The sequence below is a fragment of the Python bivittatus genome, unplaced genomic scaffold, assembly GCF_059951505.1.
Source record: "Python bivittatus isolate LINGU-HERP-01145 unplaced genomic scaffold, Pbiv_v1 ctg000400_np1212, whole genome shotgun sequence".
NCBI classification, from domain to species: Eukaryota; Metazoa; Chordata; class Lepidosauria; order Squamata; family Pythonidae; genus Python; species Python bivittatus.
In genome coordinates, this window is record NW_028277073.1 from 8,643,484 (window position 1) to 8,669,464 (window position 25,981).

General features: G+C 37.1%; 1 long non-coding RNA gene across 1 annotated transcript in view; it reads left to right on the forward strand.

Moving 5' to 3' along the window:
* Positions 1-1,041: 1,041 nt before the first annotated feature.
* The window catches only part of LOC148215180 (uncharacterized), a 50,270-nt gene continuing 25,330 nt past the window's right edge, over positions 1,042-25,981 (forward strand). Inside the window, exons 1-2 of the long non-coding RNA XR_015796707.1 lie at positions 1,042-1,156; positions 17,026-17,152. This is a non-coding gene — a long non-coding RNA (uncharacterized LOC148215180). The remainder of the gene's footprint in view (positions 1,157-17,025; positions 17,153-25,981) is intronic.

Below are 25,981 nucleotides of genomic sequence, written 5' to 3' on the forward strand. Positions count from 1 at the left end.
TCGTTTCAGGTCTGAATTACGATGCACTTTTAAATTTTGCATTTGTTGTGATGTATTGATCTGAGACCACTGCCCAGAGTCAGGATGGAATAGGGTGGCCTATACAAGCAATAAAGAAATAAGTTAAATAAAGAAATAAATAAAATATTAAAAACAAGCTCAACTTGTTTTAAAAGACTTTGCTTTTAAAAAAGCATTGGCTGTTTTATAAAACTTGTCTTTTGTCTATGCATCCTTTCTGAAGACTTTCCATTCCTTTTTTTATTATTGTGATGATGATTAATGTTGCACCACATCTTGCCCAAAATGTGAGAACATTTTTGCTCCCTACAATAAAGCATTGTATTTTTAAAGGGGCTTGAAGTGTTTTTTTAGAAGTTCTCAGGAAAGAGGCAGGCAATCTTTCCTTATCTTGTTGAATGAAAGAGGAGAGGAGGAAGGAAATCTTAGGGAAAAAAACTTTTAAAAATGTCCCATATCTGCTTACTCAAAGCAGCCTGGGGCTCTTTTCCTTAAATAATCCATAATCTGAAGATCATGCTAAACACAAGAGGTTTATTTACTACACTATGGCTATTGTTTATCAAATATTTGGTGAAAAAGAAACTGTGTGTTTAAGGAAGCCAAATGTCCTGAAGTTATCATTCAAATGATGCCATGTGCTATATAGCCAATTTTCACTTTGACCACACATTCAGCATAGCAGAAATAGCACAGTGGCTTAGAATTTTACTTAAATTCTAGATAGATTCTAGATCATTGAGTGGAATGATGGCTCTAAACCACACACAAACACGTCTCTGTTTTGAGTCAGCAAACTTTCCCAGCTCCCTGATAGCCCATCGTTTGGAAAAACCATTTTTAAAAAAATTCTGCTGAGTTTCAAGCCGACAACCTTGCCTATGTTAAACAAAGATCTAAACCATTGTGCCATTTCAGCAGCTCCATAAAGGGACTTACAGAAACTATTACAGAGCAGGATAAGCATTGGCTCAGTTGACGGGGCAGTCCTTTGGCGAAGTAGTCAATGAACTAGTAGTCTGCAACACACTGAAGCACTCTATGCCAAATGAACAGGAGCAGTCAAGGAGACATAAAAGAGAAAGATACACTGTGGAAGTAGAGCAGAGAAATGTGTCCTGAGGTCATGTTGAAGGTGAGTGGGAGATTAATAGAAGGTGACGACATCTATTTCTGCCCTCTAAAAATAGTTGCCTGCACATTCTGGCAATAGGGCAATGCGGATAAGCCCAGACTTTGATCCTAGGAATAGCAGCCTAAGTACCTTTGACAGTGTAGATATCATTTATAATAACAGAATCTATTGTATTAGAGCATTATGTGTTATATTATAAGCTTGCCTTAGCTAGATCATATTGCTTATATACTGTGATGTGTTATTTTTTAGAAAATTCTGTTCGTTAAGAGATTACCTTGGAAACTTTCATATATTTTGCAAAGTTGAGTCTGTGATAACAAAGGGCTTAATATACAGCAATAGTATAAATATAGCTGCTATAACCAAACATTAGAGATTTATTTCTCTGTAGCACATGATTAAACCATTATCCTTTGTGCTTTCTAATAGACCGGTATATTTGTCAGTGTAAACCTTGGAAGCAGCTGTTATCCTACAAGCTGCCATTTTCTCACAGTACACCAAGTAAAATCTGACAGAATGTAAATATTATTGTTTTATGAAACTCTGATGAAGTAATATTTCTAAGGAAAGATGCTTGCACGCAGACCCAAGATAGCAATACATAGTAATGCAATGTCCATAGCTTTCTTCCCAATGAAATATACTATAGGACCCACAGTGGATCCTTTCAGAGATGCAAATTAAACGCAGGATGGTGTAAATTATTGAAATTTAAATCACGTTTTAAATATTAGATGTAACAAAGCTCATGATATTTCCTCTGGAGACCTAACACCTTTTTGGAGCTTGGCAGAGACAAATAGTACCAAACAATTGCTAATCCAAAATGCTTAGATTTAAGCTGATTTTAAGGCTCTTGCCTTTAGGATCAACTAAGGCTCTGTAAATAATCCAAAGAGTGATACAGTATGAAGTGTCTCTTCATGGCACTGTAACATAGCACTGAGAAACCAGTGCTTGTTCAGATATATTTCAACTCTCAGCTCCAGATAACATAGACAATAATTGGGAACAATGAAAGTTGTTGTCCAGCAACAACTGGAGACCACAACTGTAGCCTTTTGGAAGTAACCTTATGTGTTCTGCTTCAGAAGAAGAAAAAATATTGCCCATATATTAAGGCAGGGGTTGCCAAACAGTGAGTTGTGGCTCTTAGGGGGCATGGAAGAGGGCTACAGAGTTATTGCTAGTGGTCCACAATATGCCCCAAACATGGGAACAATAAGTCCACCCATAAAGGTCCTCTGCTGGCGCAGATGCTCACTGAAAGATAAGATGGAGGGAATAACACGAGTGAATTTGTGCTGGTCCTTCCTTTTTTCTTTGTAGCCAGCACTGATTCTTCTTTCTCCCTTCTAGCAAACATAATTCTGCTTGATTTTTCCTGCTGCTGCCACCACACTCCTTGCATTGTGCTGAGCTTCAGTCCCTGTAAGCTGCCCATAAATATTCTTACCCCATCAAATGGATGCTCAATATGTATGCCTACTGTCTCCTCTCTACCTCCTGCCAGAGCTTCCCGTGTATCCCACCTGACAAGTCCTCTTATCTTTTCTTTTTTCCTATACATTTTGATAACCTTCAGCTTGGTTAACCACTTGTTCCAGTTTTGCTGGGATGGTTGGGGACATTTCCCCTCTGTCATCTGTGCTTCCATCCCTTGCTCAATACTACTCAGAAGTGGCTGCTGGGAACACAGGATGGGTGGGAGTCCTCTACTCTCTTTCAGTCCTCCTGTACTTCCCTTTACACGTACTTGATCATTTTAACCCACCCTGGATGGAATTGCCCTGGCAGCTGAGCAGAGTCCTCTTATACTCCCCTTGAAAGCCACTCTTGCCAGCCAGATTAGATCACCCAAGGAGGAAGGGGGGCTTCAGGTTCAAACGTGGAATTTTTGGATATTTTTGGAAATTTGCCATAGCAGCTACTTTGTACAAAACTGCAGCTAGAGCCTCCCCAGCACAGCAGCTGGATTGCTTTGGTGAAGAAGGGTGGCAGTGGGTGTACTTGAACAACTTGCTGCAATCACATGGAGCTTACTTTAAAACTGGAACAAGTGTTGGTATCTTGAAAACACCATTGCCACTCAATCCTTTTCCTCCTTCTCTTTCTCCAGAAGGAGGATATAAGAAGACAACAGGTGAGCCAGGAGAGGGGAGGTTGCTTCACCAACCTTCCCTCAAAACAACAGCAATCGGGGGTGGGGGTGGGGGTGGGGGTGGGGGGAGGTGGAGCTTCAGAGTGCCTCAGGCATGAAGCCAAGCAGTTGGTGTGAAGGGAGCTTCACACCATGAGGAGAAGGGAGCTCTCAGGAAGCCACCAGTAGTTGAGGTACTCCTGCGCTTAGCATCTTTCAGAGCTGACTTCTGAGAGAACCAACAGAAGCTTCTGACCACTTTTGCTGAGAGGTCAACCTGGATGATGCTGCAATAGGTGGTAATGCTTAGCCCCTTTGGGCTGATCCTAAAAAAGCTACTTAGTATTTTGATGGAAGACCACCAGGAAGGCCCAAGTTGCTGTTTACTCTGTTTTTGCCTAACATTATTCTTGCCCTAGTGTCTTGGAGACCACTTAACCGCTGTGTTTGTAATAACTTGCTATGCTAGTGAAATAAAGGGAAAAGGAAAAAGGATTACACATGACTGAAAGCAAGCAAGAGTAAAACACAACCAAGAGTATACAAACATTACTCAGTTCATGGTAACTTTGTGCTATTATGTTTTATTTCAGTAAGAGTACAACTACTATCACGTGGAGGTTTGCCATTTTTGTTAACACTATACTCAAAAAGCATTGAGGGAAGAAAAGGCAATGTTTTAACATTTCAGGGAGCTGGGCTGCGGTATTGATTCTCCATAGTTTTAAAATGTGAATTTTATCTTCATCTCACAATCGCATGCAAAAGTTTGACCGGGTTTTGGACAAAGTATATGTTTCAATGAATCTAAGATGTGTTGATATTTGGTTGAATCTGTTTTTCTTTTCACTCGCACTTTCCTGTGCCCTTGGCTGGCATACAACAAAAGCATATTAAAGACACCTCCCTGCTTAATGATTGGTGTTTGATGGTGTTTGTTTCTTCAAATACGTTCCCCTTTTTTCTCCAAATGTACCTAATGTGATTGTGTCCAGTTTCTTTTTCATCAACCCAAGCTACTTAATTCTAAAACGTTTCAGGCTCACCCAGTTTTCTTTTACATACTTTAGACAATGACTTCTGTGAAATATTTTTCACAAGATTTCCTTGTGACCATCTCCCATGGAGATAATTGCTTTATCGGCAACTACAACTGACCTGTGTGCACATCTACTCTCATGTCAGCTAACCCTTTCAGCAGGTCATCTGTAGGGATCTGTGGGCTCTGTTTTGTAGATCTGTCCAATTTGGGGGCAGTTCTATCAGAGATTTTTCTTCGTCTTTTAGATGTTGCCTTGACTTCAACATTTTCATGTAACTAATTTCTTAACAATGTTTCTCACATTTGAAATTGCTAGCTAGATGTGTTTAGAGAATTTTCGTAGCCTTCCCTGCTTTGTAAGAGTGAATTATCTTCATTTTCAAATGCTCAGAGAGTTGCTTAGAGGAGCCCATGGTTGTTAAAAGGAGACAAAACAACAATCATGACCTAAGAGGTTAGAAGGGTAAGAGTATTTGTTCACCTGTGGAATTGTCTTTACTTAGCTAATTATAGGCATAATGAGTCAGTTATATTTTGAGTCCTTATTTAACAATTTTGTAGCAAGACAGGAAGGGAGGGAGGAAATTTTCTAAATTCCTGCCCCTGCCATTTTCACTGTTTTCTTATTTTGAACCTGTAAGCAATAATTTATAAATAGCAAGTATGCATTCAAATTTGCCAGAAAACATTTTATTTAACTTGTGCTGGGCAAACATTATGTCAGCTGCTGTTCAATTAGGGATTCATTCTCATTCTCTCTCTCTCTCTCTCTCACACACACACACACACACACATATATATATTACATTTTCATTTAGAACAGAGCTTGCAAAGAGAGCTCCTGTAAGACTTGTAATTGTCTAGCAGTTCCAAGGAAAGCCTCTGGTCAATTTCAGTTTTTTTTTTTTTTTTTTTTTTTTTTTAATGGAAGCAAATCTAGTTGAAGTCCTAAAATTTGTGAGTGATGCCTTGCATATACAGTAAACCATCATAGATCAAGTGCCAAAGAAAATAGTTGCAGGCAATGCTTTGTAAGACAGTTGACTTCATACATTCTGATGTAGCTATATGATTAATTATAATAATAATAATTGATGGCCAAATTGGCCTTAGTTGGAGGTCAGGAGGCGATAGGAAATTTTCATTTATTTATTTATTTATTTATTTGCTTATGTATTTATTTATTTATTTAATCACATTTATAGAGTTGCCCATCTCACAAGAAGCAATTCTGAGTGGCATACAACAATCAATAAAAACAACTAATACATAAAAGCAATCATTATAAGATATAAAAAATAATATTAAAAATGGAAAAAAAACACTATAAAATTTAAAATATAGAAATCACATGGAGAAGGTACAAGATCAGCCACAATGGACCCATCTAAGAATGTCTCCAGTTCCCTGGAGGCCTGGTGACATTACCAGGTCTTCAGGAACTTCTGAAATGATAACAGGGATGGAGCTAACCTTACTTTGAGGGGGAGAATATTCCATAGGGCAGGCACCATGGCAGAGAAGGCTCACATCCTGGGACCCACCAAGTGTATGTCCCTGGTTGATGGTACCCACAACATTCCTTCTCTGCCAGATCTAATGGGACTTAGATTTGCTCATAGGAGAGAAACAGTTTGTTGTTGATTATATAGTAAAAGAGCTAACATGTTTCCTTTTTTTAGCTTAAGCCTTGGATACTAATTTTTCAAGGTGTTTTGATTTGAAATGGGTCCACTTTACCTCCCACCTAAGATCCTTCTTTGAAGTCAGTTCTCCCCTCCTATGTCATGACCCAGAGTTAGTAGTCAATATTATCATGCATCTACAAGACTGTGAGGGAAGGAGAGGATGGCTAACTTACTACTACACCAAGAGCATGTATGTATCAGTGACATTTTTATACTGCTTCATTCATAACCAAATCGAAGCGGTTGTAGGATGGAATGCATTTCCCTGCAAGACTCTTGTTTGATGCTCCCAAAACTTGACTTCTTCTATCTAGTGGCATTCTGGAATTTATTTATTTATTTGTTTGTTTGTTGTTTGTTTATAGCAGCCCAGACCTGACAGCTGTATTGCTGCAGCACCCTTGTGAATTTATACTGTCTGGCAATACTCTGCTTCTATTAATGAATCCACTTTATCTCCCATCCAATTTTCTTCTTTGAAGTCAATTCTCTCATCTTATATCTTTTATCTTAATTTATTGAATTTATTGAATTTATATAGCTACCCATCTCACTTAGGTGAGTCTTATAATTTAAGGCCCCAAACTGAAGATTTTTGATTGATTGCTGAAGGTGATTAATTTTAAATATTCTAATATTCCTTGCCTTCTAGACACAGAAACTTTTTAGGGGGGAGGATCTCTTAAAAAGTTGGGTCAGTAAGTTTGACCTGGCAGCAGTGGTTAAAAAACATTATCTTCTCTTTGCTCTAGTGATTTCCTGCAGCACTGAACAGCTTGATCAACCATAACAGCATCTATTCAAAATTATGAAATCTACCCTTTTATACTAAGATAATGCATCTCTCATTGCCCTAATCCAGGAAAGGTTTTAATCCCTATTAAAAACAGGTGGGTTTCCTGCTGGCAAGAGCATCTAAAAGCAAAATTATGAGTTTGGGCAAAAGGACAAAGTCACAAATTGACCCTATATGGTCTTCATGTGGATTTGATCCACATTTTAAAATATTTAATTGGGGATCCATTTAAATAAATAGTGGTCTGGGAAAAGGTACAAATTCAGGGGGAAAAATGCTCTTTTTCAGTCAGTATAAGCTACTGATTTTCTTAAAGGACAGAGGAGGAACATCACTAAACTCTGCTGATATAAACCATGTTGACAAGAGTCTTGCTCAGTGGTAATATGGTATAAAACTATGGGGTCTGATTATAACATGATCAGAAATTATATCAGACCCATTCTTCTAAGGCTTCCTAATGGTGTGCTAGCCGGATTGTTATTTTTGCTCTTATAAAGCAGTTACTGTTCCCATTTCTAACAAGGCAAGACAGGGTTGTACTGGTCCTTCCCTTCTTTAGGTCACAAGAGGAAGTAGCGAACCAGTAACCTAAGAAGTTCCCAAGAAAATGTCAGAGCCAGAGACATAGCAAAGGGTTAGTTTGAGGATGAAAGATGGAAAGTAAGCTCCATAAATGAGATGATATGAATATATACCCAATTGTTCCACTGTTGGTCAAGGTAGACTGTGGATAGCAAGGAAAGTCAATCTTTGGATTCCCAGGGAACATGCTCAACATTTTTGAATGTTGAGGACCAGAGCAGGAAAAAGAATGATGCAAGATGGACAAGACTATGTCATGGATATGGGTAGTGCCAGGATTTTATTATTTTTTTTAGAGTGCCTCATTTTGTGTTTGCCTTTTTTTCTTTGTAAAAAATATAACAAGCCTAATTTAGGGCTTATGCTACCTTTTTAGCCTGCCTTACTTCAAAGTGGAAATTCAAAATTCAAAATTCCTTCCATGATTAGCAATTGGGATTGAAGGCACTCCAGGGGTCTAAAAAAAAAGGGGGGGGGTTGAGGATCACACATGGCCTTAGGGTCTCAAATTGCTCCCCTCTGAAATATAGCAAAGTGTAAAGCAGAAATTTACACTTTGCCCATTAAAGAAAACTTCATGTACTAAACAAAATGACTTTGAGCAAGTAGCCTCTGAAAAGAAATGGACAATAGTGCAAAGTTTAATGGACTCACATAGAGTTTGAAGTGGAATGCATATAGCCTTTTATCAAAAATATTTTCCCCTAAAACTATATTAACAATTCAGATGATTACTGTCCTCTGATTAATGACCGATAGGTTCCTATGATGTTCTCTGGCTCCATTTGTTAGGATTCAGTGCATTTCAGTTCCCCAGAAAAGGTATGAAAAATATACTCAGAGGGTATCAGGTGCACTAGCAGTGAGGCAGTTTAGATTCAGACAAGTTAGTGTTTCCAGCAATCATATATCAAGGAAAGATACACTGCCATATAATTTCTTTGAAAAATGGCGAATTGATCAGCATTCACCATATATTCTTCATGGGTTATTTTCAGCACCAAGCACTATAATTAGGAAAGAAACAGAGTGTCTTAAAACTACCCTAGCACGATGCTATTAAATATTTGTCTTTAGTTCAGACTGTTCTATATGTGGAAATGAAGAAATAACCCCAAATCATACTCTCACAATATTGTAACTTCTTGCTCAAATAACCTAAGTTCACCCTATTTAACTGATGGGCTATATCCAACATGAATCTAATGTAATATATGCTGTAAGAACCTCTCTATCTTTCTGTATTGGTGGTGCCTCCATACCCCCGAGTGCTGAAAGAAAACACTAGCTGGTGGGTTCCCATTCTTTTCTTACACAGATAATACAGGTCCTATCCCCCAGGACTGGGAACAGCCAATATTGTCCCAATATTTAAAAGGGGGATAAAGGGATCCAACCAGCTATCACCCCATAAACGTGCTAACTATTGTTAGCAAAATGTATACCAGCTCCTTGAATTGAATATTACAACAGTGGATAGAAAGTGAGTCAGTCCTCAGTAATGAACAAGCTGGTTTTCTTCAAATCATTCCACAATGGACCAAATTTTGGACTCGCATTATCTTATTGAAAAATATATCTGTGGGAACAGATCTGCACTATATGTAACTTTTATCGACTTCAAAACAGCTTTTGACCAAATACAGAGATCAATTCTTTGGGAGAAGCTGAACAATTCTAGCATGAACAAGCATCTCCTGTGTTTCTCAACCTTGGCCACTTGAAGATGTGTGGGCTTCAACTCCCACTGCAGATCAGAACTGCAAGATCAAAGCCCTGCTGTATTTTTACATGTGTCGTGTGTTTTGGTCAAAAGTCTTTAAACAAATAGAAGTGATAACAAAGCAAACCCCACACCTATTATTTGAAAATATTATTAGCATAAACATTTAAGAAGCAAAACATGCATTATTATTTATTATTCTTAAAAGCAGCATCACACATTGTGAAAAGAAGAATATGAAAAGGGTTTTCGTGAAGCTTTGGTATGATAAAAGTTTGAGCTTGGTCCTTTAGGGAAAAGATAACTTATAAATTAAAACCATTAGAGAAACACAATGGACAGTTTTGTTACATTTTGTTTTGTTTTGAATGGATTGATATCCCCCTTGAAGAGTCCAAATATAACAAGCCAGTTGCCTTAAAAAATGCAGAAGTCTTTAGAAAAACTGAAATGTAATGGGGAAGATTGATACTTTCCCAAGTATAGCATGGAAAAATATGAGTGTATATGGTCATATGTAGAAGTGGGTTTCAAAATTAAAATGAAAGCATTAAAACAATGTAATTTGCTAAAATATCTCTAATCCCCTCAATGCTACAGATTCCCGATTAGGGTAAAATAAGTAGCAGCATTGCTGCTGAAAAAGAAGTGAAACCAATCTAACATGACCATATAAAATTAACACTAAAGCATGTGAAATGCAACCGAGTAAGCTACTCAGAATGTCTGCCAAAATAAACTCAGTTTTGGCTCCAACTTAACCTCTAGGATTTGGGGGAAAAAACATTTCATTTGTTGGTGTTACTGACTCTCATTTCCAAATTGTGCATATGTATATGTGTGACGTGGAAGTGGAAGTGGAGATGGGTTGCTAAATTAGCATTACGGCATATCTTCAGGATTTCCTTGAATGAAGATGTAAACCAAGGTCCTGAAATATAGATAAATGTACTCAAAGTGTGCTTTCAACACTATCCCTCGAGGTTACTAGCTAGCTCTTTGAGAATGTTCATGATTCAAGTTTGCAAGCTGTTCATGTGAATGATTTGTTTATTTTATACTACTGCACGGTTGTGATTTACCTCCAGAGGCGAAAAATTGAACAAGCACAGAAATAAAGAATAATGGAGCAAAAATATATTCAATCTGTGAACTTCCCCATTGTTTTTTGATCTAAACTTTGGTTCATAGCCATAATCATCAGTATGTTCCTCAATACAAAAAGAACCAGAAACCTTTTTTTACCTTAACCAAAAGGCCAGCTTCTACATTTAATCAGTTAAAAGGAGAATGAGAAACAGAAATGAATCTGTATTATCTTGGAGATCTTTAACAAATTCATAATGGCTAGACAGAAAAAGGTCAATATAAGTGAAATTCTGTTTTGAAGATTGAACAGCTAGATGACTAGAGAGGTTTTTTCAGTCTTCCAACTGAATATTTAACCTACCTAAAAAGTCTGTGGTGTCAGACACTTTTATTGTTTCACCTCTGCCTTGCACAATGTACATTCAGCATCTGATATTTAGGAACACATTGCCCTGAACATGAAGGTTACATTAACTATCATGAATAGTGATTGATGTACCTTGCATTGTTCTGATTGCAAATTTATTAGAAAGATAAGATAGATACCAATAGATGATTGGATGGATGGATGGATGGATGGATGGATGGATGGATGGATGGATGGACAGACAGACAGACAGACAGAGATACTAGAGGACATGGCTCCTAGGGATCCCAGAGAATGTCACTGTGCCTGTATTTTTAAGCAAAATAAGCAGATTCACACCCCCTAGTGCTTTTGATGCTGTTCTCCTGGTGTGATTGCCTACAAAAATGTGTGCATTAGGGAAAGCTGCATTCAATAAAGTAGAATAGTGAAAGTTGTGTATAAATCTGACCATATTAGGGAAAGATGCATACAGAATTAATGAAAATTAATGTAACTTCTCTTGCTTGTAAGGAGGTCATTGCAAAACAATGCCTACATTTGAAGGATCTTATAATTCAATATGTGCAAAAGCGAAATGGATTGAATATGCATGGATTGCTACATTATGAATTGCTACATCATGCAGTTGTGAATTTCATAGTTGTTTCCCCCCCTACCCCTTGAGACAGATTTGATTATGTTGGTAGCACATGGTTTAAGTCATATATTTATGTCATCTGGCACTATTTGGATTTCATCTGTGCATCCTCCCACAATTTTCTGTTATTTCATGCAAAAACAAGTAGGTCAGTAAAAGAGAAGCTGATAAATGAAATAATGTCCTCTTTTGATTTCCATTTTGTGCAGAAGAACCTTTTGGTTCTTTCCAGATTAAACAACAACAACAACAAACTGGCAGGATCTTAGTACTGGAATAGCCCTCTACCTATCCAGGGTTTATTTTACACCTTATATGGGCATTTCCATATAAAGTAGTCAAAAACAATTCTCATAGCCATGAACTTGTATCGTTTGAATGTTAGGAAACAGTATCAGTCACATTCATACATTATCTATTTTAATAAAATATAGGTGCACACCTGTAAATAATGTGGGAATCTGCCCAAGTCATTCATATACTACTTCACAGAACCTCAGAAGCATGCTAATAGTGATAATGCATTATAGAAAGGAATGGCTAGAGGCATCTTAACAGTGCTCCTTGGCAAATACATAGTATGTTCACTTTGCTAACTTTAAAACTGTTACTCTAGAAGACCTCTAAAGAAGCATCTCAATTTTAGGCTTTCTATGCCCTCTAATCTGATCTTGATGGGCTTTACCTCAAAAGCGTCTGGATTCAAATCAAAATTACAGAACACAAACATCTGATCCATAAAGGTCTCTCTGAAAAGGTTTAATATGCATTCACCATTTGCAAATTGAAACTCTTGAAGTCAATCTCTTCATCATCAAATGCAGGGAATGAAGCAGTCTGTGAAACAATGCCATCTGAAAATGTGCAGCCCTTTGAAGGTTTAAAACTGATAATATTTACATAAATAGCTATGCAAATACAACCCTGCAGAGACTGCAGCTCTTACATTATTCAGATTATCAGCTCTCAGAAGGCATTATCTTGGTAAATCTCTGCATTCAAGAAGAATATAAATTATGTCTTAAGCATAGTGCATGAGAGTGACATCTATGGTCTAGGGAGCATGAAAGAAAATGGAGACATTTACAAAGTCTCTTTTCCCATAAATATGAAGATGTCTCTAAATAGCTTGTCAGATTTGTATGTATGGGAAGTGCTATTAAAAAGAATGGTCCCAGGTTTCATTCCTCTGACCTCTTCCATAACATGCAGTATTGAACTGTGTGGCACTTGGCTGACCCATGTATTTCCCTATCTGAACTCCCTCTGGGGAACCAATAATGTGGAATTAGAATGAATAAACACACAATATGATAGTTAATGTGTTGCTTAGAACGCATGTTTGGAGAATATGTCCTTCTGCGGCAGAAACAAATGAGTAGAAGGATTTAATATCCTAAGAGGACTGTTCCCAGCTGCAACCCTAACTATTTTGCAAGATGACATGGGGTTCTTCGTACTCTCTTTCTTGTACAGTCGCTCCAAAAGGAGAAAATATATCACATCATGAATAACTTCAGAGTTTGTCTGCTTGCCTTTGTCAAGTCCTGTGTTTGTCTGGGAAGAACCTCCAGAAGCAACATAAACAGAGAAATATAACAAAAGGGAAAAGTATGAGTCAGTTATGGAAATCTGGTCTAGTAAGAAGAGATGGGAGGAGAAATGAAGCTGCTAAGGTTATGCATTGACAGAATTAATTTCTGGATAGAAAAGAGCAATATTACAAAGTGAAAATCAATGAGAGAGAGAAAGAGGGAGAGAGATTCCTTCATGATGGAAAAAACAGAACATGAGCCTAAGGATCCTTAGTATTATAGTAAATCCAAATAGAAGTAGAAAAATACTTCCCTTAGTTGCAGAAAAGCTTTACCATATGGAGTCAACTGAAGGTTTGAATGCAGCAAAAAGAAACTCTAAATCAAAAGTGCCAATTAACCATACTATATCTATTAGAGCTATACTCCACCTTGGCATGAAACTCGAATGAAGAGTTAAGGATTATGGTAATGTGATATCACTTTTAAAGCACTTGTTGTGGAATAAGCATTTCTAATTTGCTGCCTCCCTGACTTAAAATATGTCTCTTAGCTCTACTTCTGATATGTAATTCAGAGTCTCTGCTGCATACCTAAGGGGATGTTCTTTAATGCTTTGGTAAAAAGAATTAAGAATATTGGATTTAGTGATTGACATGTCTGCCCTCAAAATCTGTCTTGGAGAGTATCTTGGAGAGGAGAATGGGAAAGAGCATCAAACCGTTTGCTTTCCTACTAGAATAGTCTAAATCTGGAGGCTACAGGAAAGGGGAAATTATGTTAAACGAATATGCTAACAGTAATAATGATGATGGTTTTAGTGGTCGGGATGAGCAGAAAAGTGAAATTTAGATCATTGCAGCTTTATACTAAATTGATCATTCTATCATAAGTAAAGTATTACAATCTAATTGATTAAGGGTGCAACATCTTTTGTGGTGAGCAATGAATTGGTACTACCCCACAACTCTACTCATCTCAAGAGGGATCAATATATTGAGCTTTGGGTCTACAGCAATTTAATCTACTGGAAATGCATGTTCAGTCTCTGGCGGCCGTCTGTTCCCTTGGCATTTTAAACCTTCTGCCTACTTTATTTGTAATCCCTAAGACTGTTTGCAAAGGAGAGTTTTTTGATAGTTCAGCCTTAAATTCTTCAGTTAGCAAAACTCACATAGGAGCGAAGAAGGCAGTAGTTGAATTTTAAATTGTGTGCAGCAGCTCTTCAACTGCCTTCAGTTTATTGGTCGCGCAGATTGGTAAAAACAGTCTAAATCTCTTGTGTACTGCAGATATTTGAACTTGAATGCTGTTTAAGGGAGAAAATGTTCAACAAGCTCAGGAATAATTCAAGGGGCAAAATCTTTGGGGGTGCTTTGTAAAACAAACAAACAAGGAATAGATCTTTTCAGACAAGGATATATACTCAAGGCTACACAAGTCATTAAACAATATTTTCGAGGGCCTCACCCCCAAAAGTGATCTGGAAAAGAACCCAAAGTGAGCAATGATATTTTATTTTTTATTTATGTGTGTGTACACACACACCCCTTTGTACATGAACATTGTACCATTGGTATATCTATATAGAAATACCTTTACATATAAACATAGACATATGTTTCCTCCATGTGCACACCTAGATTTCCCTCTATATACCCCTATATCAAAATGACAACCAGTCCAAAGCTGTATTTTATTTGCTCAACAATTAAAAAAGAAATCTGTTTGTTTTTCATCTAGTTTTCATTCTGCTCCAAAAAAGGAAGAAAAGTGGAGTGTTGGGTGGGTTTTTTTTTTTTTTAGCTTTTTATAAATTTATTCAACAAGATTACTATCGGTGTCCCAGTTCCTTTTATCAATGAAAAGAAATTTCAATATCTTCTGTTATTCCTTTTCCAAACAAAGGAAGTGCTGAAACAGCAAGGAATGTTACAGGAAAGCTGTCCATCTGAGAAGGCTCAGGGTGAAATTGGAAGAAGGCAGAATAGGGAGGTTGGAAAATGGTAGAGAGAGAAATGTGGGGTCAGAAGGGCAGAGAGAGGAAGATCTGTGGAAGGACGCGCTGTAGTATGGGCATGTAGGGGACAAACGATGGCTGCAAGGAGTGATGGCTATATTTAATCTCTGCCAGGCTGCAATGGTTTGGGGGCCACTTTTTTTACAGTCTGGGGTAGAGGAGGAGGAGGAAGAAGAAATGTAGCAATCTAATGCACAGCTGAGAAACTCGTAGGCAAAGTTTCTAACAGTAGATTGCTGTTGTTGTTACAGGTGGGATCCTCTCAAGTTTGGAAGATTTTGCTAAAACCATGCCAGTCTCTTCGTGATTGTAGCATATTAGTTTAAGAAGAGAATGAAAAAGAAATTGGTATGGATTATGAGAAATCCATTTCTCTTTTTGACTTGTAGGTAATCTTAACCTCAGTTACTGTAGTCTTTCAAAATGGCATGCCAATATCCTTAAATATACTAGATTGCTTTACAAAGTTTTTTCATTGATTCACACAGACCTTCATCAAAAGATCTAGAAGAGTCAATAATCAATATAATTTAGAATAGTTCAGATCAATACATGTAGAGTCTACAATATAAAGATCTACCATAATTCCTTATTATTTTATTGTTAAGACACTTTGATTAGTTTAGAAAAGTCTCTGGTTGGTGAAGGGGAGGCATATGGGACTTATAATGCAATAGTATTCATAGTTTTTCAAGAATAAACCCTTCTGTATTCAGTGGTGCTTACTCTGAAGCAAAACCTTAACATGGCAGTCTAAAGCTTCAGGAAGATAGATCAGAACCAGATAGATGCTGAATTGTCTCTCTTCTTTTGGGAATTGGAAATCTGTTCTACTGTTTAAAGTTTAAAGTTTAAAGCAAGAATAAGCAAGCCATGGTATTCTAAATATTTTAACTACAACTATCATAATGGTTTGCCATTGGCTGTTTCTGGTGGGGTTGATGGGAGTTGCTCCCCTATTCAAAACTGAAGTATATTTTTCTATTACATTACATATGACCAAAAACAAAAAAAAACAAAACAAAAAAACCCTAGAGACAAGAATAAAATTTAATTAAAACTTGCTGGTTGGATTGCTCACTGAATATTATTTCTCACAAAAGGCTTTATATTCTAAAATATAATACAATGAATTAGTATCTTTCACTGTGTTTCATTAAGGAACTGAATTGCATTGAACCATAACTATTACACAAATCCACATTCTTAAACTTGATTTGGTTTTTGATGATTTTCCCTTATAAGCTATCTTTATAGTAGCCATAAATTTAGAAAACTGGCACTTTCTGCATTACTACAAGGAAATATGTGTTTCTGGAGAAATCTTTTAAAGAGGAGACTAATCAATGGGGAAAGGAATGGTAACAAGGGAAAGAAATGATTAGATTTCTAATGTTGGCATAGAAATAAACTAAGCACCTTGTTTTCAGTTTATAAAAATATGCATGTTATCTATTTAGCTAGATAGGGCATAAATAAGTTACTAACTTGCTCACAACTTGCTCAGATGAAATTCTGTCAAAGTATATAAATATAATTTTAAGGCAATAGTTTTAACACAATAAATATAGCGTTAGGGCAATTTGTGTGTGTGTGCGTGTGTCCTTCATACGGAATTGGGAACAAATGTTGAATAGCTCTAAAGTATCTGTGTGATAGGTGTCTTATAAAGACCACTGCTGAATGGGAAAATGGGTTCATATAGACAAACATGCACGATGGATTATGGTTTAAAACCTTTTTATTATTTCTAAAACTATAAATCTGGTTTCCAAGCTAAAGGCTGTAATCCCATACCCACACACCTGGAAAGGCTTACTTCTGTGAACATAAGTATAGGATTGCACAATAAGATTACTTATCTATATTTGTCAGTGGTTTTACTGGGTTTGCTTATGTTAGGAATTAACATATTGAATCTCATCGTCTCAGACCATTTTCATTAATGCAAGTCTCTATAGCTATTAACACTTTTCATTCAGTTTAGCCATATCTGGCTGAAAAGATCAGACAGGGATTTATTATGGGAGACATCAGTCATGATTATTTGGCTTTTGCAAGCTACGAGGCACGTCACAATGTTAAGCTCACATTCAGTCCAGTATAAATAACAAGAATCAATCAAGCTCCTCTATACTAGTTTGAAGAAGTTCCATGTTGTTTATTTACCTGGTATTTAGCTGACTTTTCACATTCTGGATTTGCTGCATATCTGTTTGGGTTTTTTGTTTGTTTCAGATGCTGGATCAAAATAAGAATCCTACATATAAAGTCTGAGTTACTCACTTATTAAACTTTATCAACACAAGTCCTGCAGCATCTTGAAATGGTTGCTCCTGTAATGACTATGGATACATAGATTGTGGTAAGCTTGCTCCATTTTGCTTTTCATTTTTTAGATGTTGATTTCCAATCCATCCAGTTTGGGGGGCAAGTTTGAAATCCCATCAACAAACCAACAAATCTGTGTGGAGAAGGCTCGAATATCATGAACATCATCACTTCTCTCTTTCCACCACTCATCAGCAACTCCCACATTGTCCTTCGCTCCATCTACAGTCTCAGCTAAGGCATGTGCATACACAATGTCAAAAAAAGCCACTGCCAGAAGTACCTTGCAGCTTGATCATATTAGTATGACATCAAGCTCAAGATAGACTTGCAGGTTGACCCCCGAAAATGTCTTATCAAATGGTCAGGTTATGGTCAGTTTAACAATTACAAACCCTTTCCTCCTCAGGGTTCTGGTCTCCATAAAGATCAATAAGAAAACATCCACATACTTTATTTGCCAGGTGAGGGGAGGTGAAATTTCACTGCATAAATTAGTAAGGATATTTTCCCAGCAGGGCAGCTGTGCTGATCTAAGGTATTGACTGCTAGATGAAGTCCAGGATCCCGGTGATTCCCTGCTGTAGCACTAGCCATGTGGTCTGTGGATAGAAAAAAAGAATAGATTGCAGAGGAGAGAGATGCCAGCTCTGTTTAATCTATTCCATTTGCTGCCATCTGGTTGGTCATCTCACTATCTAGCATGTTCACTTCAGGAGGATGATAACTGGAATAGACTTCCTATCTGATTAGGGTCATTATACCCATGGAGTATAATTAGTTTCACCTGACTATGCTGTTCAGTGCACTCTTACTAAAAATACATGGGATACCATAAAAGCATGGAGAAATAATTCTTGAGATGAGCAAAAAGAAGGCTGAAATTTCTATGGCAGATTCATTTCAAATGAGCTGCAGACTTCCCTGTCATAGAACTTAAACCTGGATTGGAGAGGCCCTAGAAAAGAAAAATTGAAGGTTTAATCCTTAGTAGTATGTGGGATAGAATGTGACTATTAGTTTCATTCACATAACCACCTTATCTTATTGCTAAATTAACCATTTTCTGACTTAGCACAATAAATTAAACCATAAACTAATCAAACCAGCTGGGTTTGCACAAGATGCTATGCCAAAAATGTCACCAAATTTAATACTAACCATCTGAACTTGCTGGGGGGATGCGGCAACTAGGTCTTTATTTTACCTGGTTAAATATATTGTCCAAATACAGTCATGGAGTATGACATTTGCTAGGCCATTCCTGCATTCAGATTCTTATTTCTAAAATTCTGCAAGCTTCCAAATTTTACAGTTTGTGCTACAGTGACATTTCCCCTTCTTGTTGTATTTCTTTTACCTATTGCACTTGTGAGACAAATACATTTGAGAAAGCTGCATTAAGATGATGAAGTAGACTTCAGTAAGGATAGAGCTAATGTAGATATTATTCCTCCTACAAAGATTTAATTATAACATCATTTTTTAAAGACCTGGGATATGCATATCCATAATAGTTGAGCAGAGTAAGATGGCTTCTCATAATTTAGGAACTAAAATGGAGAATAGAATACCATTAAAAAGATACTTCACTTCCACATTGTCTGATGAGGAGTTCTATGTTCTCTTTATTGGCTCATATCAAAAGTTGGCAGAAGAACCATGGGATGGGGGATCACTTGGCCATTTTTACATACATAAGCTTTTAGGACATTTGGCAATGTGGTAGCTGCAGTATAATTACACTCTTAAACAGAACAGGACATTTGGGGGTGGAGGGGGAGGAACACAGTTAAGTGTAAGATCTGTGCCTCTATAATTTTCTACAGATCAAGGAAGGAAGCCTGTAGGGCCCTAGATGTTCCAGGAGGACAACTTTCAGCATCCTTCAGAACTGGGTCTACTAGGACTGGTTCTGCAAGATCTGAAGGAGCATTGGCTCCCACATAATACTGTAAAACAGAATGTTTTCACAGTCTTGGTTCACATTTGGCAATTCTTGCTAAACCAGTCCTCCCCAGTCTCTTATGCTCTAGATAGCTTGGGATGATAATTAGCAACGCTGCCAGTCAGTGGAGCAAGAGAGAGTTGTATGGCTGCATCTGCACATTCATATTCTCTCTTTCTCTCTCCTTCTATTGACAAGGAAAAACATTGATGTTCACGACTTATTAGGACATTTAAGAACCATCATATCAATACATTTACCTTGGGCTATTTGTTTTGCTTTCTTGTCATTCCCTTGACAGAAATGTGTGAATGTCCTTGACTGTGAGAATATGAAAAATATTGGGAACCTGCCTTAGTCATCTTCTCTACCTACAGCAAAATTCATAGTTGTACATGTAGTTAATGTTGAATCTGTGACACATGTTTAGTATAAGTAAATAGCCATGATGAATCTGTTAAGCTCAGTTTGGCCTCAGATGTTTATGAAGAAGTAATGCCCTCCAGGCTCTCTAGTTCATTTAACATCATTTATCAAAGTTGTTACATGAGTAATATTTAGCATTTTTATTCATAAAGGATCATGACATGTTCTAAGATTTTTTTCTTAACAAGAATAACTTTGCTGCCCACTATGTAAGATCACCTTAATTTTAGTCTTGTAAATGTGCAATGTCAGAAGCCATTTCATTTTGCTAGGATGTTGCTACCTCCATTTCTACCTCAGGACTGCATAAATCTTTGTACTTCTTTTATCTGTGTCATCCTAAGTATAATCTGATCCAAGGCCAGTTCTCCAAATCTGGTGTCATATTAAAAATTAAGGTCATAGCATTCTATCTGAAAGCAAATTATGATTGATTGTACTGTTTGCTCAGTTTTAAGTCACCAGATGACTTTTCTTCCTTTTGCCTTAACTTCAGAGTCTGTGGCCTTTTGTCCATGCCACCTTACTTGTTAGAAAAGAGATGTGTTGTTAGGAAGGTATTTTTGTTCTTCAATTCATTAAGAACATGATTTAAGTGATAGCTATACATCCCAGATTTTATTCTATTTTCTTCTTACAATTTCATATAGCAGAACTATTGCTAATGTGTAATAGTCTTATGATTATTCACTTTATTATCATACACTATTGAGGTTCTCCATTTGCAATATATGCAATTCTAAAGAAGGCTGACTTCATGGAAACTACATGTCTGTCATCATAGCCCCTGGGGCTTGATCTAAAGAGAGACATCATTGTGAAAGTGTGATCAATTCTGGAAGGCTTTGAAGAGTTGGCTCTTCCCACAAGCTTTGGGGTAGAAAAAGACTGAAGGTGGTATGGTGATGCATGGCAGAGGGTTGCCCTGGACACCATGAATTTTTATTGTGGGTGTTTGTTTCTATTTTTTATTTTTATTGTTTTGTGAGCTGGCCAGGATTGTGGTTCATAATATGTGTAGCTATATAAGTCTTTTAGATAGATAGATAGATAGATAGATAGATAGATAGATAGATAGATAGATAGATAGAATATAGAGGAATCTGCACAATGTTGATCAACAGGGGTATTATGCCGAGCTACATTTCTATTTGTGCTTGCATCAACCAAGGATAAGCAGCTGCCTGTATCAAAGCAACCTTAAAATTATCGTGTTTTTAATTGAAACATGATCTATCCCATTGAGCAAGCAAATAATGAGGCCAAAATGAATAGGGATAATTATTCAGCTCAGATCTAATTAATACTTTATTTAGAGGCATGTTTTTAAAAATCAATTTTTAAAAGAACACATACAGGTGTGCCTTTCAAAGGAAAGACAAACTCAATGAATGCTGCCTAGATTGATCGCTAAGTTGGCTGTCTCAATGAAATGCAGTGTTTTCTACTGCTATTGACTTCATACTTTTCTGTAGTCCTCCCAATCATCATTACCATATTTCACTATATTATGCTTGTGCACCAGTATGTAATATTTGTAAGGCCCTGGGAGTCAATCTAGGGTACTGAGAATATAACAAAGGCATTTCACTTTCTGCATGAGTGTGCTTTTTCATGTGTGGGATATGTTAGCTTAGTCAGGACTACAACTGAAGACAGCCTAAAACCTGACTGCATATTTCAGATTAGAGGAGCCCACCCTCAAGAAATCAGTCATGTTCTACCTAGCTCTATAGAATTTCTGTTTGGGCCTGATATGGCCATGAGCTGAGTATAGATTGCTAATTCCTCTTTAGCCGTCAGTCAGCTTGTGTTCATGCCTACTTCCCAGCTTTTCTGCCTACTTGACAGGAATTTGCTTACCTCTAGGTTTCTGATATATATTCTTTCTAAAGAAAGCTAAAGCTGGGGCTCCATTGGTCACCAGGAAAACAAATACATGGAAAAGGTATCAGCAGTTCAGAAAACAGGCCTTTTCATCTTGTTTTTATATTTATTAACCCACAACATCTGTCATCATAGTGAATATTCTATACGGGCCCAGTCCTGCAAAACTATACAATACAATCGACATCACATTAATTAATTTCTCCTGACTTAATGGTAACAATAAGATTATTATCAGAAAAGAGATTTTCAGCACAGCTTGGGTTCAGGGTGCAATAGAGTCACAATAGTTTCACCTGTTTCTCTCATTCTGATGACTTCAGCCTGACTTCACCATTATTAATCTTTAGACTGTCCATCCCTGCCATTCTACATCCTTCCCAATTTGAAAACTTCTAACTCTGGCAGTTTGTAATATAATATAGTTTTTATAAGTATGGGTTCATCTCCATATTAAAGTATCCCAGACTTTGGAGAAAGAAAAAACAAAAACTTAGTAAGAATAATCTTGGACTTTTGAAGTCAAATATTGGCCTATTCACTGGAGAACATTTATGTTCCAGTGGATATCTTCCCCTTTCCCTCAAATACCCAAACAGAAATAGAAATATCTCATAGAAGTGCTACATTAATTAATATATTTTCCTAGTAGAATTAATTAGTATTTAACTACATTTAAAACGTGAGTAACTCTTTGTTCATAAAAGCATCACTTATAACAGTGCCTGTGTTCCATCTTACCAAGTGTCTCATTATACATTTTGTCTTTCCCAGAGGGCATAAAGCATTCTTGAAAGTCTGTTGTTTACATGGGGATATAAAATTTCAGAACACATCTTTAATCACATACAATGTCAGCAACAAAGAAAATATCACACCAAGACTGTTTAAAAAAATCTATAGTATCCTTATCTATTTTAATAGGACTTTTGTTGCAGTTCTTTGAATTTATGGCTACTTCAGGACCTGTTTCAGATGCCATTTTCTCCAACGGCAAATGCAGCATACTTTGGGATGAGAAATTATAAGATGTAGTATAGATCAGATATAGTATAGATGTACTATAACTAGTTTCCTAGTTATTCACTCCAAAATGCATCTGAGAGATTACAGACTTGACTGTTTCCCTCTGTAACCTTCTCATAACGTGAAGAAAACCAACATGTCAAGAAAATTATACTCAAACCTTGTCCCACATTGTATTGGTCTTCTTACAGGGAATTTTCTAAATGGAGAACATCTGACTCTTGTGGTACAGTTCCAGGAAAATGAAAACCATGAGGTCTTGGCCATTCCATTTGTACACTGCAGCAAATCATCCTGAATTCAGGTGGCAGGGAACATACCTGAAATATGATCGCCAAAAGAAGCAATTCTTTTCAAGATCACTGCATCTTCATTGCTAATTACAGAAAAGCAGCAATCTGCAGCATGTTCTTTTCATCCCTCTGATGCTACAGATTGTTGCTTTTCTGTAATGATGCTGGTTCCTGCTTGTTGGTACCACATGCAGCCATGGGGAGGAGTTGGGGGGCAAGAGGATGCAAATTATGACACATATAGCATGACGTCATGAGGTAGCAAATGATGTAATTTATGTACTTGTATCAGACATCTTGACAGAAATACATAGTGACCATTTTCACAATGACATCATGATGCACAGCTCATAATTTTGATATCACTGTAGCTTGCTAATGTGACCAGGGCTGTTCCCCATTGCCATTAACAGTAGTGAACCCGTAATCTGCAGCAGGATTGTCAGGAGAAGGCAATTACTAGGTCTTTCAATAACTCTTTGATAAATGGGAGGGAAATGGTCTGAGAGATATCTTTATTTTTGCCATCTCATGATTGCATGTCTCTCATCCTAATTGTTGTGTGAAGTTTTGCAAACTGCAGTACCCAACGGAAATGTTGTTGTTCTATGGAAAAACAAATCTCTTATACCTCTATTTTGTCCTGGACAAACAGCTTTTCTGCATAATTATCCCTTATAAGCCTCTTTCCTTTGCATAAATCCTCTGCAACTTACCTGTTTCAAATTTGGTACATTTTGCACCATAGTGGCTACTATTAATAGCTTTTTGTACACTGTAGTTTCTTAATAGCCACAGTTTGTATGCATAGTTCTAAAGCTAAACAAGATATAGTTCTGGGATGATGCCAGTTTGAACAGGGCAGGGAATATCTTCTTCTCAAGTATTTTTCCCACTCCAAATTCTATTTGCCTTTTCAAATATACCATGCCCTTCCATGAAATTAAAGGCTTTGCTGAATATGACAGAAGTAACCTTTCACTCCTGCAGTGGAACCTCACTGTACTGTAGTGGTTTCCAGATCCACTCTCTCATATGAACCCAAACATACTAAATCCAGAACAGATGTAGGCACATCCAGGGTGGGGATTAAAAAATGACTGTTGTCGTGAAATGGCACATATCAATAGAATACCATGACTGTATTCAGCCCATTGCCTTTTTTCAATGTTTCATTATAGTTAGAACATAATGGAACCTATATGTGCATAATAATGCACAAAGTTTGCAATAGTTCCCTCTCTTATTTGGACCACTCTAGTAATAGTATTACATCTAATAATGCTTAGTTCTGAGGACTAAATACCAAACATCCAAACCACTTTTTAAGTGACCTTCCTAAATTTGCATCACATAATTTTTATTAAGGAAAGGTCATTGGATTCACCACTTCCATTTATCTATTCAGCCATTCTGTATATTTATTTACAACAGAGAGAATAAAAATGGAAATGCATTGTGAAACTTTCAGAGGAGAAGACATTTGTATTCAGTGTGCTTAATGTGATTTTGTGTAATGACCTTCACAAAGAAAAGGAAGCTAACGGAAGCCAGTAGACATAGAAATTCAGTGTTACAGAAACACTTTGATCAGTAGGATAAATTGTTTCCAATATTTTTCTCTTACACTAACCAGAATAATAATAGGAGTATATTATGAACAGTCCTGAGTCCTGCCTCTCTGGTGGATCTCATTGATGGATCTAAAAAAATACCCTGGTAATTGTTCTTTGTATAGCAGAAAAGAAGTTTCAGAATAGGATTGGATCTCCAGATTTCTGTAGCTACTCTGTAGATAAGTAGCCTCTGAGTGGATAAGGTTTGCAACTAAATCTTTTATCTTCTAGAGGACTAAGGAGACCACTCAGCCATATAACAATATCACTGGAAGAAGGGTGCCCAAAATGTATCACCCCATTTTGAGGAGATATATGTTTAGGAATGGGAGCAAGAGGCATCTAGAAGACAAACTACTCCCATTTTTACACTCAAACTCCCCCTAATCCCAAGGAGGCCAGATTTCAGCCTAATTTTTGGCTTTGGAGAGATTTTTAGGTCAAAAGGCTTGTGGGAGACAGATTGCTCCTATTCCCATCCTTATAAACTGTCAAATCTGAAGAATGACCCACTTTTCCAGCCTATATAACCCCTTTAAACACAAACACACACTCCTCTGCAAACAGATCATTTTGCTATTGAAATTTAGCATTGCAATTTTGGAAGCTGGAAGCCACAAAGAGGGTTCTGAGGGCCAGATGTGCTTGAAAGTTTGCTCACCTCCACATTAAACAAAAGGCAGAAATTGGCACACAGATGTGAGATGAACAATAGTTCTGTCCATGTGGCTCAACCCATTGTGCATCTCCTAAAATAGCTTCCTATCTTCAGGAGTAGCAGAGGGCGCTATGGATATCATCAGTGTTGAAATTAGATTCATCTATCAATAGGTTGACTTAAGAGTAAACAGAAGAGGAACTCCATTTATTCTTTATCTGAAGCAGCAATAAATCTGAGAATGGCCCTCGCCCATAGCATAGACACCTACATTGCTGAACCCCAGCCATTGACTCCTGTCATGTTGGCAAAGGAAGAAACATTTTTCTTTCTGACAATGGCCCTGATACAATATCACTCCAAGATATTGTGGAAAATTAAAATGTCTACCTGCCATTTGCTATGCATGGTGATCCAACATGGGACCACAGTATGAGCATAAGAAGTTTGGGTGTTAGGCCTGATAGAATGTTATCTATAAGTGGTAGTTATCTGTAAATGTCTGTAGATACCATCATTTTACAATGCCTCTTGCATAGGAGCTAGTATAGTAGGTACAAAGCCTTGGTTCAGTTCTAGTGTCCATGTGACATGATTAGGTGGCACATTTGGTGCTTTCTTATAAGTCGACTATACAGAAGACTGAGATGAAGCTTATGGAATGAGTCCAGCCTCTTACAAGATTACAGAAACACAAAACATTCTTCTTAATGTCAGCAGAGACAGCAATTCAGTAAATATATATTTCAAAAAGCTCAAAGAGCAACAGCTTCTTTTGCAATTGATGGCAAACTGTTTCTGAAGCTATTTCTCTTCAGATCCTTACAAGTCCTTTGGGAATTCTTCACCATTTGTCTCCAATAAAACATGCCAATATATGTGCCATTGTGCTAACTTGTAAGCTGTCATCCCATCAGGAAAAAGGATTCACAATCCATAACTTTTGTTACTGGTTACAAAAGAAATATTATCATCTTTAAGTGTAGCCAAGTCATGATGTTTGAGTTTG